Source organism: Mugil cephalus, chromosome 10 (assembly GCF_022458985.1).
Source record: "Mugil cephalus isolate CIBA_MC_2020 chromosome 10, CIBA_Mcephalus_1.1, whole genome shotgun sequence".
Lineage (NCBI taxonomy): Eukaryota > Metazoa > Chordata > Actinopteri > Mugiliformes > Mugilidae > Mugil > Mugil cephalus.
This window is the reverse complement of record NC_061779.1, coordinates 5,966,990-5,979,776: the sequence shown is the minus strand read 5'-3', so window position 1 is coordinate 5,979,776 and position 12,787 is coordinate 5,966,990.

The window sequence follows — 12,787 nt, the reverse complement described above, 5'->3', positions numbered from 1 at the left end:
AATATTCGTGCGCTCTCAACGAACAGCCACTCACACATGTGTCGCAGTAATTGCCGAAAACGCTAACAAGCCAGCTGGTGTGTGTGTGTAAGTGTGTGTGTGTGATGCAATCAGACACTTGATTGTTTGATGAGCCAAGGTCATTGGAAAAGATCGTCATGGTGTCACAAACCCTATGCGGAGAGGGAGTCCGCTGGCATTGCCTTCCTGGACCTCAGTCCTGCTCTCTGATTGTAGTGGGGCCAAATGTTTTGTAAATCACTGCTTATTGCACCCAGTCTCTGTGTTTTTACGTGCAATGAAAGACAAATCTTATCTCGGGTCCTGCTGGAGGCTTGCCACACACACACACAGCATCAAGCATTTCAACAGTCATTTAGTTCACGTTGGTTCTTTTGTTTTTCTGAGCAGTCTCCTAATGGGAATACAATACCCTCGCGTTTGTAGCTACCCAAACATCAAAGAATGCATTTATGAATGCACGAGATATATCATTCTATGCAACATGACAGAGTTGATTTGTAATGCTTCAATTAAATAAAAACATGACATTGTAAGTTGCTGTTTTATGAGCCTTGGAGAGTTTTAAAGATGTTTTTGCAAGCTGATTTTTAAGCAAGTCAGGTTCTGCAAAACTGCCCCACTCCGTCTCCTTGTCCAAAAAATGGCTTAGTCAGTGATAATCTAAGACTGAACCCTGCTTAAAAACCAAACCATGTACACACACTCACCTCAACACCAATCTACACGGGCTTCTCATCAGCACACCACCAATAACTTGCAGATATCCTTTCATCAGTCTTCGCACACTCAGCCACACTCAGTTTGGGAGTCGCTTTTTTGTTTTTAGCTGAGTGTGAAGAATTATTATGTCAAATGGAGAGGAGAGCTGTGCAGGTGGGGAATTGAAGCAGGCTTCTGCTTGGAGGGGGTTGCTGACAGCCTTGACAGAAATTCTGCAGACACATGCAGACTCATTTAAAACAAGCCCACGGGAATAAGAAAGATTTGAAAGATTTGACCTTTTTTTATCGGTATAACAAGGGCATCAATCCACAGTCCTTGGGCCTGAATTAGCGTTATCTTGGGAACACGGACAAAAAGCAAATATTTCTTCATTGCATGATGTTTTCATGGTTCTTGATGTGTTTTACATCTCTTGTCATATAAATCTGATTTGACTTCAGGGGCCTGTTATGCCCCCTGCTATTTTTACCCTTCTGGTTTCGCCCCTTTTGGTTCACGCCCCTTCAAACGACCAGTTGGTTGGGGTGCCTATTTATACGTTCTGCTGATATCACACTGTGGTGACTGGAACTGAACTCCAACTGTTTGCCCGACACTGCTGTACAGTGTTTTTTGACTTTGTGCTCATTGTTAGTGCAAATTACTTATTTTTATGTCTAAGAGTTGGACTCTGGCTAAATATTATTTGTATAGTCAGCATATGGTTTATTGATGTGTTTTGATTTTGAATAAGGAGATTCCTTTTATACGTTTACTTTCATTTTTCAAATTTATTTATTTTATTCAATGTCCTTTGTCCAGCCTTTCTGTTAACCTCCTGAGACCTGAGTTTTTAAGTGGTGTGCACTTTTAACATCTCCATGGTATTTGGGATTAGTGAGACCTAAGACGTAGAAATACTAAGCATCATCTTTGGACAGATTTTGAAAAAATGACAAAATATAAAACTGTTTATTTTAATAACTGAACACGGCTGTGCAAAGACAGAATTACGCAGAATAAAGTCCCAAACGAGTACTTGTTAATAAGCAACGTTGTAGCTCGTTGCTGTTGATAAAATTTATTAAATTTGTCAAATTTGTCATGTCAAACTAGAAACATTAATAAGCATAAATAAGTTTCAACCGTCTGTTGAATGAGTACGATGAAATGCCCACTATCAGGTACACCAACTAATGTATTGACCCTGTGCTACCACTAGATGGCAGACTAAAGCGTCCACTAATGAGGACAACAGGTTTAAATGAAGCAGAATAAGCTGCAATAAAACCTAAAACTTATTGTCCCAATATGATGATGCAGGGTCTCAGGAGTTTTTTTTAACAGAGTTTTTTAACAGTAACATTTTTAAAAAACTACCTGAAATGTCTTCAGAAAAATAATTGAAATTTGGGCACATCGCTGCTATCTACAGGTCAGTTTATGTCTTCTCTGTCATTTTTGCACTCTGAAAATTCATCTTGCAGCCCAGATTCGACCCACTGATGGCTCGATTTTTGGTCCACAAGCCGTATCTTTGACATCCCTGATCGGTGGAGTGTTCTCTATACTGGAGGCAGTCTATTTTTCCAGCCCAGCATGCTGAATCCTGCCCCTCCACCTATGTTTCACTGTTTGAGCTTCTACTTGCCTCTACGTGGCAGAGTCCCAGAAAGCCCAGGTGTGTGTGGGCTTACCCAGATGGCGGGTGGGGGTAGACGGTGAAGGGACGCAGCCAACTAGTCGACTGCACACAGGTCAAAGACTGGCCGGGCAAACACTCCCTATGAGAAGAATGTGAATCAGTCTTACTTCTGTAAAGGTCTGGACTGCTAAACACATCAAAAACACCACTAAGGCTCATTAATAAATACGTAAACCAAGGATACTCATAATGAAAGCCAAATTTTGTGATTATTGTTATTATTTATTTACTAATCGGTTACGTAATAGTCTGAATTTCTAATTATTTAAAGCATTCCCATTGCTGGATATTTGATTGTGATTGTCACAAGCTGATAGATGCATGCGGGTCCAGATGGCTGCAAATTGAGAAATGTGTTTCAACTAATCCCAACACCAGTTTAGTAAACAAGCACCAACAAATCCATTCCAACATTACCTTGCCCGTTTGCTTATAATCCAACATGATTCAACAACTAATCATGCATACCTGAATTCATTTGGAAAATAGACTAAAAATACAACACAGTTTAAACTATAGAATAATGTGTGAACGCTCACCGTTGAAGCAAAGCTCTGGTCTCCAGGTGAAAGGTGTGACGAATCAGCAGGAGGTTTCCAGGAAGAGTCTACGGTAGACATGGATGAGGAAGAGTCAGGATTTAATGAGTGGGGTCAGCTGCTGTTGGGAGTGTTTTGTTTTTGTGTAACGATCACACGTGGGAATGGCTCCCCTGGGTTTTGTGGCATCCTGTCTTCCTGTGTGGTTAAAGAAACAAAGAAATTATCTGGTTTACACTGTGGATTAAGATATTTATCTTACAAACAGCAGGATATGCTCCATCCAATCATACCACCATTTCTTCTAAGGTTCGCATTTACCTTGAAAAAGTAATCAGATTACAGAATACTGATTACTCCTTCCACACAGACATAAAAATGACAACAGGTTTTGCCAATACTCGCTTCAGTGAAAATGCATTTTTAACAGTTTTTCTTAACTATGTTTTCAATTAAAGAGGCAGCATTTCCTCAACAACACAGGACTGGTTTTACACTGAAGTCCAGCTTTTGTTATCAGGTGCAGCTCTCTGCTTCACACCACCTGGTGGGACATGCTCTGTTAGCTTCACTGTTCCGTGCTGCAACTCAAAATGTTTCTTTAAATTTAATGTTGTGTTTTTGAAGCCAGGTAGGACTTTTTTGCCACCCCATCATGTGCAGCGAACCTTAATATTGTTTTCTTTAGCTGACACAAATGCAAAATAGTGGCGGTATTTCCAGCCAGAAACGTGCATCTCTCTCCTCCCTCCATTGTTGTTTACATGTGTGTAGCTGTGTGGTATTAAAATCGACATGCTGAAAATGTGACTTGTAGCATGCCTGACGTCACTCCTGCAAGAAGAAAGCAAAAATATATGTTTTTAGTCATGAAAATGGGAAAAATAGTAATGCACAGTGACTTGGAAACATATTACTGGTTTGGAAATAGTAACGTGTTAGATTACACGTTACTGAAAAAGAGTAGTCAGATCTGACCACTTTTTTCGGCATCACTCCTTCTGCTCAAACCCATAAACCAATGTGCATGTCTTAACAAACTGTAGTAGTGCTGTTCAGGCTGTACCTGTTGTTTCCCAGGAGCTGTGAACGCAACCCAAAATATAGGTCAGCTCCTCCCTGATCCAGCCCTTCCTATCAGCTGGAGGGTATTTAAAACACCTGTGCCCTCAAGGCTGTAGCTCACACTGCACGTTATACAGATGGATCTAAGGAGCCTGAGATGGGAAAAACATGTTTTGATTTTAGTATCCCAGAGTTAAGGGTTTGTGCTAAGAGAAGAACTTCAGATAATTACACAGTTGAGTTGATGGCAACTAATGGCTAGAGGGTTCAGAAATGGAGAGCTATATGTCCTGATTCATGTTCTGCTTTACAGTCTCTTAAGTCTTTTATAGCTAGTGTCAGGCGGGATATAGTTAATGAAATATATGAAACCTTCATCAGGTGTAAGAACAGGAACAGACTGATCAAGTTCATATGGGTACCAGCTCACAGTAAAAGGGAATGAAATTGTAGATAAACTAAAAAAAACAGGCACTGACTCATGAAACGCTTATGGAGATTTCTTTTACCAGGGCTGAGGTAAAGGACTTAATCAAAAGACATATTATTGAAGAATGGCGGCAAAGTTGGGACGCGTCAAGTACTGGAAGACATCTTTATTCAATTCGATGAGTGGCGGGCACATGGCGGGTAGCTAAAAGGAGAGTGGGAATCTGTTTAAGTATTTAAGAAAGATGGGACTGAACAAGAGAATTTAAGATGGAAGGACAGAAGGGGGTAGTTGACTCTGGGGCACAATCCAGCACTTATTAAATGGAAGAAGAAGGTGAAGAAGGGGAAGGCTGTAGCTCTGTTCTTGTTCTACAGGTGGCCTTGCTGCCTCCTGCCTAAGTTCTAGTTGCCTGGTATTGGTGTCTCTCCTTAGACAAGGTTGTAAGCTCCCGACTGCCACAAAGGTTGAGTATCTTTCATCTCCAATATTGGTAGGAGTTGTTACAGGCAGCAAAGTTAGGATTAAAGTGTCTATTTTAGTCTATTTCAGAAGTGTGTTTCTGATTCTAGGTGTTCAGCTGCTGTTTTGCCACATGATTCTTTTAGTATTAGTGATGCTTTGCCAGGAGTGGCCACTTGGCCGCAGCTGAGATTGTGTTTTAAAATTAAGTGTGTTCTTGTATTTAAAGTTTTTCTTTTCAGACACTTCCAGACTTAAGAGTTCAATAAATTTATCTTCTTTTGGAACCATATCTCTGCCTCCGGCGTTGAACTTGTGCCAGTAGTTTTACCATACAATTGGACTCTTGCAATATTTCCTGCGGTGAGACTCCCCAGGTGGCAATGTTGGTTGTGTAGCTCTGGGGGCTTGTATACAAGCAATCTCCTCCCCCTTAGCTCTGCCACAAAACAGTAAGGGAAGGTTAATGCAAGACTTGGTTTGGTTTGATTGAAAGTGAGATGTAGCACAGATCCAGACGTAACTTTCTCTTTTACTACCCCACTAAGAATAAAGCTACGTAAATGTTTTTGTCTGGACGTTTGTTGTGTTGAACTCAGCATCTGCAGATGGTTCATTTGGAGCAGACGAGGCTCGGAGTACTGTGAGCGGCTAATGAGCAAAGAATAGACAGTGTAGATCTTTGTACAGCATCATTGTTCACTGCTTTCAGCCATCTGTCTAGTTAAAGAAAAATGACAATAAACGGAAAGGAACTGAAAGAAACACAAGAATACTACAGAAAATATGACATCTTCCTCAACGGAAACTTTGAATCATAGCACATCCTTTATAATTCTTAAGGGACAAGAGGCAGAAAAAAGCGGCAAAATAAAACAAAAGTCTCGAAAAAGTAAAAAAAACTCAGACATCACAGAGATGTCAGTTCACACTGGATTATTATCAGATGACCTCCGTGTTACGAGGTAATTTGCGTTGTAATTTTTACTTTACAAATCACAGACATGGACAATTCGCACGGGATTAAGATCACAGACAACCTCTGATTATTACAAATAACCGGAAGTCCCCTGGTAAAACTAGTCCTGTGCGAATAGGGCTTTAAATTTTTGATCAGCTGATGAACAGCCTCCCATTCTCTTCTTTTTGCATTTTGAGGCTCTACTTAGAACCTACTAAGATCCAACAGTGCAAAATGCAAAGTGCAGAGTGCAGCTAGAACATATGGTTGTGTCGGTGGCGTGTGGCTCATGTGAACATCCAGGAGCAATGCAAAAACATGCCTCCTTTAATTAGTTTTGTAATCTGCTCCTCTTTCCATGTCGTTTTCAATGTATATGTAGCTGCTCAGTGCCGCCGCAAGTTGAGCCAACCACTCCAATGATGGCGACGCAACAGCAATGATCATGACTACGTTTAGTGTTTCAAGTTTCATGTCCCCTTTAACAACCTGACGCCCACGCTTTTGTTTGGTATGTGTTTTTAATTTCTCTGAGGTGTTTGGGATCAGTAGGACCCAAGAAGTATAAAAACTAAGCATCATCTTTCAACAGGAAGCAGTAGTTTTTGAAAAAACAAAACAAAACAAACAATGTCCTCATATGTGGACACTGGGATTATTTCATTATTTATATTACAATGTAGTCACCAATGTGTGAACAAATATAAAACTGTGTATTTAAATACCTGTACATGGCTGAGCAAAATCAGAACAGCGAACAATGAAGTCCCAATGTCCCCAAACGAGTACTTGCTAATTAGCAGGGGTTGAAGCTTGTTACTATTGATAACATTTGTTAAATTTGTGGGTCATATCAAACTAGAAATGTTAATAAGTATAAACAACCACTAGATTGCAGACTAAAGTGTCCACTAACGAGGACAACAGGTTTAAATGAAGTGGAATAAGCAGCAATAAAACGTAAAACTTAATGTCCCCATATGAGGATGCAGGGTCTCGGGAGGTTAATAAAAATGTGTTTCAGACAATTGAATTTCAAACAGCTCTCCAGCCTCAGTCCTGCAAAACATTTCAAACCTTTATATTTCATCCCACCTCTATCATTAGTTACTATAGATTGCATCTTGCAGCGTAGGACTCTGGAAGTGATTCAGAGTGAAGAGTCTTCTGTTGCAGCAAATACTTGTTCTCCTGCTGAACCTGAGGTGCTTTCTCACTGTGTGTGTTCATCTCTTATTGTGTGTGTGTTTGTTTGTCCTAGTTATTAGAGAGGAGTCGAGTCAACACATGATAAACGGTTAATTGCGAGTCCGAGCACCTAATTCATCTCATTATGTATCTGCAAATACGCTTGCTTTAGAGAAAATCCAATTTCTGTCACGCAGAATAGGATCTTCTTATTTCCTCCAAACAACTTTCACATTTCAGACGGCATCGGTATCCAACGAATCATCATACTTCCCCTTTACATTGACATTCATGTTTCTTTTGTTATTCAGCAAATTGCTTCTGGTGTCCTTATAGTGGGGTAGTATTGGCAGATTTCAGCACAGATTTTCTTCCCTGTTCCATTTCTTTCCTTTAAATTAAAGGGGAGAAGACACTCCGCGACTCCTTGAAGACTCGTTCAGCTGATTAAATTCCACATTTGCAGTCTGAACCTCTCCATCTAGATTGTGAGATATGGCCTCTATAGGCTGTTTTTTTTTTTTTTGTCTGATATTCTGTGTCTGTGTGGTTTAATTAGATCCACATCTAATCAGAAATCTTGTGGTGTGCATCAACAGCAGTAAGTGAACACAGACCGATTATGTTTCATGGCAGTGAAGATTTTCATTTCATTTTCGCATCCTGTTTTCAGCCGTTTCAGTAATTTTGATTCTTTAAGGAGATTTTTTCACTTGAGATGGTAAAAATTAGCATTTTCTGCTATATTTCCAGAAGACCTGACACAGCAGTCATAACTGTTAGGACTGTATCTTTTCATTTAGCATCCATGTAAACCGTTAAATGAGAATTTCTATTTGGAACAAAAAAAATATTAATGGGTGGAAAAATTGTTATTCATGTAAACATGGTCTATGTGGCAGAATGGTTATAGAAACCTAGAAAACATTAACATCTGTAATTTAAAAAAAACAAAAAAACATTGCAGCAATAAATGAAAATAAGGGTACAAAGAAGAACATGGAAGATTAAAACTAAATGAAATTGCTACAAAAAGTGATACTGATTAATTTAAATGATGCAACAGAGTTTGCGGATCCCTAATCCCCTTAAGTATGTTATCCCAAAGTCAGCGAGCGTTAATAGCAAAAGGGTCCGTGATCTTTGTGTCTTAGTCTGGACCCCAGAACAGGGGCAGAAGGGGACATGACATAACAAAAGATTAGACATGTTACATGAAGCAAGAGCTTTTGTGAAGTTTGAGAGCGGCAGTGATTTGTGTTCAGTTCAGAGAGCAGGTAGAGAAGGTGAGGAAGCTAGTATCTGTAAAATGTGAACACTATGAGTTTTGTTTAACTGTAAGCGGTGGAGATGGATTTTTCGCACTGACACTGGAGAGCAGAGAGTTACAGTGGGCTGATCGACCTGTATTAAAGACCTGAGTAGAAGTTTCCAGACTGGCAGAAATGGTTTAATCTTGGAGTAGCTTCTGAGATGTAGAAAACAGGATGGAAGTGTTCATTTAAAATCTAACTAGCTAATGACACTGTGTTGACCTATGACTCTATCTTTTACTTGAGGCATTTAGCTGAAGATGTCCACTTTTAGATGGCATTCAGGGATGTTAACATGTCTACTGTTTGCAGATTTGTATCTTTGATAGACCAATAATAACACTTGAGAGATTGAGGTAAAACAAGAAGGCAAATTTGAAAAGTAGTTGCAACATACATTTAAATAAATTTAGATAAATTTAAAATCCACCTGTAAATACAGTACACAAAAGTATCTATACAGGGAGAACAAAGTTAATGCTGAATTCGTATTGTCTCATGTCTCTTCAGATCCTTCTTATGTGCTTTGTTGCATCCATGACTGAGCTGATCTCTATGTGAACAGCCAACACCTGTCTGAATAATGCTAAAAAGACAAATTAAGCAGTATACGCGAGTCTGGCTGTACAACAGCAAATCACAGCCACGTTGAGACCAAAATATCAGCCCACAACTTGCATGATTTGGTGTCATCTGAATACTGCACTGATCTGTTTTTATTGTTTTGAGCTACAGTGTTTTGAAATTGTAATTTTGCCTGGTGAGAGTTTCCCACTTTTTGTTTAATAAATATATACTGTATATTGCTGTTTGCCAGTTTTAGCTCTGGGCAGCTGGTGAGATTTATTCTCTCTAAAAACAAATATTCTCTTTAGACATATTTCAAGACAAAAAAGCGACCACTTTTAAATTGGTCATTATTTTCAAATCACAACAAAAAAGATTCACATCCCAGTCCAGAGAGACAAAAAAATGAAAAACAAAGGCAGGCAACCTGTGCCCCTCCTTCCTCAATCAATTCACGGTTGAAGAAGTCAAGTGCTGGATTCACTATGAAAATTACAGTGCTTCTTGCAACACAGCCCTCGGCTCAGACAACCCTGCCATCAGTAGATAAATATAGGATGAAAGTAAAGCTGGCTTTGAATTTTAAATAGCCAGCCTCTCTGCCTCACTTCCTAGTTGCAGGTCTTTCTGGGGTTTGGATCGTTACTAGCTACTGGGTCAAGGAGATCTCTCAGTTCTATAACTGAATTTGAACTGTCTTTGCAGATGCAGCAGGATGATGCGGTAACGTATGCAGCATGGATGTGGAATGTTAAAAGAATAGCTGTGACTTATTTGCTCTGTTTTTAAAATGGTAGAAGAGCAGTTTGATACTAAAAATTATTGGCTATAATATTTTTTCCTCAGTGTCACTGATTTCACTGTTGTAATTCACGTATAATAGCACAAAGCCTCTGAGTAGAAACTCTCCCTGCAGCTAAATGATTTACCAGAGCTGGAGTGAAACCAGATAGGCTTCCAACACACGAGAGAAGGATCATTTATGAATATTATAAAACTTTTTTCTCTTTTATTTTAGACTGTAATAAACCTTATTTGTCAGGACTTTTTTCCCCCTGTCTTCCTTGTTTTTCCCCCATGTTGCATTGCTTGGATGGAGGCAGATGACTCACATGACAGACGATCCATCTGGTGCATCTGCTGAGTCTCCATCGTCACCTAACTCTGTCCAAACGCCTCGCGCTCTGTAACGTCAGCCCCTCCGCACCTCCGTCTTTACTTTACCTGCGGCAAGCGAGATGCACATCTGCATGCTTAGTTTATTCTCACTGACTAATCACAGTTGCAGTCTCCAGGGGCTTCTCAACGCCCACGTTATGGTAACAGTGAATGCATGCAGTGACCTCTGCAGCCCTTAGACTCTCAATGTGCAAGAAATACTCCCACTAAAGCCTTGATTTCATACATGAGTAGGTGTGTGAGAGAGCTGATATATCAACAATATATCTGCAATTTCCCCACTGAGGGACAAATAAGGGTTTTCTATTCTAAACAAATGGATCTGTTTACACGTTTTAAATTTAGGAATCATTTATATATTAAATGCATTATGTATAATTCATTGTGTGGTGGCAATTCACTTTCCGAATAACGGTTTAGTTACATTGTTTCACTTGAGCAGTCAAGTAAATTAAATTAAAGAAAGAGGAAACAAATATACAGGGAAGCAGGGGATAGAAACGATGAATGAAGACACGAACACTGCGTTTATAGCAAATGGAGGGGAGGCTTGTGCTGGTTGTAGAGTGACACTGAAATAAAGGTGCAATTTGTGTTCAGCACGGACAGTGCATGAGCCCGCTAAAGACTTTCATTTGGGCTAGAGCGGAGATCCGATCCAATGAGATGTCAGACCAGAGATGAGCCTGTTTAAGTGTGGAGAAGCTCAATTTGGTGTATGCATGCATGATCATAAGGTTGAGAATAAGTAGTAGTTCAGGAGAGTTGTGCAATTTTACTAGTTCATTTCATGTGGCTTAAACGATTCATAACATCCTCATTTGTTCAAAAGGAGCTTTCTGGCTATTGATTTAAAAAAAAAAAAAAAAGCTGCAGTTCGAGGACAGTCAATTTACAGATGTAAACAAATCCACAAAGAGTGGCTTGAGTTTAAAAATGGGGAATGGAACGGGAACCTCTTGAACCAGGTATGATGTTTGGTTATGGTGGCACAGGAAACAAACTGGTTGTTTTTAAAACTCTTTTTGAGGAAAGAGAAATGTGCTTAAATGATGCACAACCATGAACTCTGTTTAATGATGCACCAAACCCTTGGGACGTCACTCATAGCAGGATTCCTAAGAGTGGGTTGGAAGCTCAGTGTTGGGGCTCTTGCCGTCAGCATCTTGACTAAACGGGCAAATTAAAAATGGCAAAGCAATTGGAGCATGAGTGGGGTTGAGGTGGGAGGATGTCGCCTAAGCAATTATAGCTGGCAACCCGAGGCAGCAGCTGTCTGTCACTCAAAGTGGCCCAGTCCTCATGACCAGGGAAATCAGCTATAGAGACCAAAACTGTTTTGATCATTATTACATGGCTGGCAATGGCATGGACTTGCTCTTGGAGCCAGCCTCAAGTGGTCATTCAAGGATCTGCAGATTTTGCTAGTTGGACACAACACAGTGGTTATGTATACATATTCTTAAAAAGCCCGAAAGCAGTATCAAACCGAGAACATATGAGTTGGTGAGAACTGTGTCTCTCTGGAGGTTCCGTCTGGTGCAATATGTCTCACAATTTATTCAACAGCATTTTTGAAAAACAAAAACAAAATGGGTCTCTGTTTGTTAGCTAACATTAAAAAAGATTTTAGTAAAATATGTGAGTTATAAGACTGATGGCACTATTATCCCCAGTCTGTCTGTTAAGATTGGGCTGAGAGCTGGGGAGCAATCAGCTGATCTTGCAGGATTCAGGTGTAAAAAGGCAGCCCACTGGTTAGCTTTCTGTTCTTTGAGCATAAATCAAACACAAACCATTACAGCTGAACATTTCACAGAGCTGTGCTGCTTCGTCTTTCAGTCTTACTAAGTTTTACTTACCGACTAGTATCAATCTTCTCATGTACATTTCTGCAAGAAAAAACGAATCGAAGCAACAAAAGAAACATTTTCTAAAAAAAATATTAATATTAACTCAAATGTGAATGTCATTGAGAAAGTTCTGACTAAGTATGAATCAGTTCAAGTAAGGTGCGTTTGGATGTTTTAGACGTTATTACTTGGGCCATTCATCAATAAACCTACGACTACCGCAGACAAACCCATCCAACCATCGGAACGGCCAAATATTTACTACTTGATGTGCATTTTTATTGCTGCGATGAGGAGGATTGATTATCCTCATGGCAGTTTTTAGAATTACGGTCCATGTCAGTTATTGTCTCTCCTGTTAAATACCACGCACATACTGCTACTTATGAGGTTATTTGCTGTGCATACAGATATGATGTAATCCATCATGTCATGCACGTTGGATGGCCACATTAAGACTGATGCATTCTGCACCATATGTTAGTGCCAGAGTTTCAGCTGCTAAATCCACTGGTCTAATGAATCCCATTTGAGCTATAGCCCATCAAATGGGATTCCATATGTGCAATGGGCACCTTAACACACTAACAGTATTTGCACGGGAATCACTGGGATTCCGTGGAAGGCTGAAATTAAAGCTAAATGTAATTTCAAGGAACTGTACATAGTTGAGCTTTAGGCAGCAACCCGTTTGCCTGTGGGGGTTTTAATCCCAACTTTAATCTTGATTATATCCACATCTGGCATATCCTTGCACGCCTCCATATCCCTCTTGGACCCCATGGCGTGGCGGGTCGCT